Below are 4449 nucleotides of genomic sequence, written 5' to 3' on the forward strand. Positions count from 1 at the left end.
AAAAAAAAAAACTGAGAAATCTCACAGCCCTGTGTCCACAGCCACTGTAACTGTCTGGCTTACTTCTATACAGTCACAACATCCAGGTGGCACTCATATGTATTTAGGAGACTGACAAACCCACAATCTCCTGGACAGGTGCCTCCCTCCTCTTACACCCCACAGGTGCAACGGTCATAGGTAAGCACTAGCACACCACCCCAGACTAGGGCACAAGGACACAGCCCCCATGACAGAGTTATACCTGGTACAATGTGCTCAGGGGCTCACGCGGCCAGGACAGGTACTCCTTCTCAACCGCCCTCACCTCCTGCCTGGTGGGATCTAAGATCAGTACCCTTTCCTTTGCCTAAGACAAGAATTGCCCAGGAGGCAAGCACCATCATCCTCCAGGAAGGTCTGAACCATCCCCATGTCCCTCTGGTCAGTACAGGGCCCTGCGGTGGCATGGGTGGGGGCCGCTAGGATCTCAGCGTGCCAGGCCAGGCAGCAGCTGGAAGGTGCGGGGTGAAGGATTGTGATTGAGGGGTCTCTGTGGTACCCTGAGCTGCAGACATCCTTAGGGGAGATATGCAGCCCTGTCCTTCCTTAGCCCCCTCTGTGTGCTGCTCAGCTCTGTCTGCAGGCTCTTTGTGACTGCAGCTGCTTCCCTGAGGCCCAGCCCTCGTGCTGACGTGCCCTCTGGGGACAGCTGTGGCTCCCAGGCTCATGGGTTTGTTTGAGCTTCTAGCATTGGGCAGGGGGGAGTCTGGCCCTTGATCTGAGCCTAGAGTCTTTGCCCCTGCAGGAGAGACCTACTCTAACAAAGAGACCCTATGAAGTAGGGAGTGGACAGGAGAGGAGAGGCTTCCGTCCTCCTGGGAAGCTCAGGATCAGGAGCCAGCCACCCCCAGACCATAGGTGTTCCTACTTGCCTGCCCTGCTCTGTGTGTGGTGTAAAGCAGTGAATGAGCACTTTAGAAGGATCCCTTTTTGAGATGCCAGGCATAAGAACAATGGTTTCAACTTGTTTCTGAAGAAGCAAATCAGGAAGAAAATTTCCTCCTGCATTAGCAGAGCAATTTCTGCATGTCCCCGCAACTCTGCTGCAAGGAGGCTCCCCCCAGTTCCTAGACAGCTTCCTCCAAAGTGGTTCAGCACTTAAGCCTGATGGAAGTGGGGTCCAAACTGCTCCTCCTCTCAAGCTAGTTTCCTTTGGATTTGGGGTCCAGATTAGCTTCACCTCTTGGGCAGCACTGCAGGAAGGCTGCCCTCCAGCCAGGCACAGGGTGGGAGAACCCCTTGGTCCTTGAGGGTGGCAGGCACTGAGAAGATGTGGGTTTGGGCTGGAGGAAACCCAGCAGGTTTGACTAAATGGGTGTGTGTGAGAGGCTGGCGTTGACTTCCCCATCTAAGTAGGGAACTTAATGGCTCATTGGGTAAGAAGGATGCTGAGATGTGTTTGGGCCTGAATGTGTCCTGGGATGGAAGGTGTTCGGGTTTCGGGTGAGAACATTACGCACCTTGCTTTTGTTTGCATCCTCTTTGGTAAACAAAGAAACATGGGCTAATCTTGTAGCAAGGAATCATCAAACTGAAGAAAGCACTTACTCCAGGATGATTACCATCAGGACACAGAGCCCACAGAAACTCCCATAAACGTTCCAGGTTAGCAACAGCCTCTGGGGGGTTGGTCTAGATTGGGGTTGTGGTCCTGAGGGATGAAGGGGTGGCCAGCATGCATGAGGAAATGAAAAGGATGTCTGCCTTCTTATGGATTCCTGAGTCACATCCACCTTTTACCATTTGAACCAGGATTACTGGAAGTTGGAAGAAACTTACAGGGTCAACCAGCCCAACCTTTGCCTCTAGGCAGGACTCTCTAACCTTGGACCAGACCCCAGTTCTCCACACCATCCTTAGAGTCATCTGAAAGAAGACTGCCCCACCTCTTCATGGCTCACCCTTCTAGCCACGAAGTATCTCCTGCAGTCTAACTTAAGTCCCTCTGGCTTCCCTGGCATTTTCTTTGCTGTGGTTCTTCCTCCCCTGCGTATCAACCACCTCTTCTCCAACCCCCTGGTTCTGCCCTAGGAATCCCTCCAAAAATACAAATACCACCCACACTCAGGCTTAGAGATTGTCTTTGAAATACGCTTTCTCACCAACGTTTGGCTCGAGGAGGGTTCTGAAGAGGGGACTACGCATCCTCCAAACCACCCCAAACGCATTGCTTCCCTGGTGGCTTTAGAGGCAGAAAGGATGCCTTGGGGTCCTCTGTCTATGTACATGCTCCTAAGGCGTAAGTTTGGTCAGCCAGAGACGAGATGTGCAGCCACCCCGTTGAGCACAATTCCTTGGAGGTCCATCCCACATGTGCCTCTATTTGAACAACTGCTGGCAGAGAAGGTGCTGGAATGGAGTTGCATAAGGAGTGAAATCTGGCAGGGGAAATGGTGGGCGGGGGGGAGGCCTAGGGCCGAAGCCGGTGGAGTACATGCGACCAGAGAAGGGAGTGCGAGGAAAGAAGGAGTAGAGGAAGGAAGGAGAGTAAGAGAGAGAGAGCCGGGAATGAGAGCAGGCTCCCGGAGTCTGGGGCACTCATCTCCATGAGCAGTGTGCCTCTGCTTCCCTCACTGCTCATGGTGTCAGCACCGCGATCTCTGCACCCGTGAGGCAGGTGGACCTTGGGTGACTTTGACATCATTGGCTCAGGGGCCCTTTCCTGTCTGTCTCACCTCCTGCCTCCCTCTTACTGGCTGAGGACTCCCACAGGCGATTAGGAAGGACTTCGACCTTGTGGCAAAAGCCCTGTCTGTGGTTCTGCAGCTTGGCTAGAAAGGGGTTAACTGGTGGGCACCCTGGGGAGGGGCTTGGATGCTGCTGTCTTTAAGGGGAGAGCTCCCTTCTCCCAAGGCCAGGAGTGAGGGCACCTGTTGTGACCTCCAGGCCATCTCCCTGCCCCACCCCCGGGAGGTGCTGTCACAGCAGCCTCTCCCACAGGTGGCCCACCTTTTGCTGCACTCGATCTCCAGTCGCTCATTCGGCCCCTCTGAGCGGGACCAGGAGGTAGAGAGACTTGGAGCCTAAGTGAGCTGAGGGGTCTTTGGCCAGAGAGTTGGAAGAGGAGGCTGAAACTGTTGCCCAGACGAGACCAGAACATCACCTGTGCACTGGGTTTCTTGGGCTGTTCCTCCTCCCACCTCTTTCTGAGCAGAGGGAAAAGATGCTGAAACCCACCTTTCTCCAGGGCTGGGGCCATGGCATGCACAACCCCATTCCCTCCTGATCTCACTGGATCCCCCCACCCCTAGGACACAGGCTCAGCCCCCAGTGGTCTGGGGCTAGAGGGTGCCCGACTCCGTCTCCAAGTAGCAGCAGGACTCTCCCCTTCCGTAGGCACTGCCTCCTCCACATCCCGCTGCTTCCCAGACCTGAGAGACCCTCTTGGAGAAGGTGACAGGATTCAGCTCCGGACACGTACCGGCTGGGGCTGCCCCCCACCTTTAGCCCATTACGTAAGCCCCATGGTGCTGGGCAGAAGGACTTCCCTCTCTTTCCAGAACCCCCCAGCTCTGCCCCCTCCCCTCCCCACACCACTCTGGCCCCAGCCCCTTTCCTTACTGGAAAGCCAAACTTTGTGCAAATCCTTCCCTCCCACCAGTGAGGACAGATGGGAGGGATTTGAGGAGAAGCTAAGGTTGGGAGGGGGAAGGGAAGGAAAGGAATTTCAGCCTGGTGGCCCCAGCCTCTCGCCTTTTGGGATGTGACTGGCCTCAGGACTCGCCTCCCCGAGTCCCAGTTCCTGGACAGGCCTTTGCCCAAACTTGTGCTCCACTCTCCCCTCTCTCTTCCACAGCCTCCCCCTTCCTCCAACTGAAGCAAGACTTTGCAAAGAGGTCACCCTGCAGAGGTAGACCCTGGGTAACCTCAAATCTGAGGACTCCGGCTCAATTCCATGCAGGGACTTCTGGGACAGGCCAGGGCCCAGGGCCTGGCCGTATGGACTGGTCGTGTCCTGGACCGGGTGCCCAGGGCCGGCCCAGGAGAAACTGCCCTCTCCACAGGCAGCTGCCACTGCCCGCTGGCCAACTCGAATTCCTGGACATCCTCCTGGGGGCCAGCTTTTCCGCCAAGCTCGGCCTGATAGAGCCCTGCGGGATGCCGCCCACGTAGACAGGGCGGAGGGGAGCCCCAGCACCCACCCTGAGGTAGACAGGGGCTGAGGGGAGAAGTCAGAATGGCCCCAACCTGCTAGCGTTCCTGTCCCTGTTCCCTCCCAAGTTACAAGGGGGATATTTACAGGAACTGAGCCGGGAGCCCTGGCCCATGACAACGCGCGGGGAAGCCCCTGGGTTGGAGAAGACAAAAGCTTTTGGCACCTACCTGGGGCGAGAGAAGGGTGTTGGCTGGGGCAGGTGGACGCTGCCCGAGTCGGTGAGCCAGGGCCGGCCGGGCCGCCAGCCCCTG

At 56.6% G+C, this 4449-nt stretch overlaps 1 protein-coding gene across 1 annotated transcript in view; it reads right to left on the reverse strand.

Moving 5' to 3' along the window:
- The window catches only part of CNTN2 (contactin 2 (axonal)), a 34946-nt gene extending 30497 nt beyond the window's left edge, over nt 1–4449 (reverse strand). Inside the window, exon 1 of the mRNA XM_011990431.1 lies at nt 4366–4449. The gene's annotated coding sequence lies outside the window, so the exon portion shown is untranslated. The remainder of the gene's footprint in view (nt 1–4365) is intronic.

The sequence above is a fragment of the Mandrillus leucophaeus genome, unplaced genomic scaffold, assembly GCF_000951045.1.
Source record: "Mandrillus leucophaeus isolate KB7577 unplaced genomic scaffold, Mleu.le_1.0 Scaffold38, whole genome shotgun sequence".
Classification (NCBI taxonomy): domain Eukaryota; kingdom Metazoa; phylum Chordata; class Mammalia; order Primates; family Cercopithecidae; genus Mandrillus; species Mandrillus leucophaeus.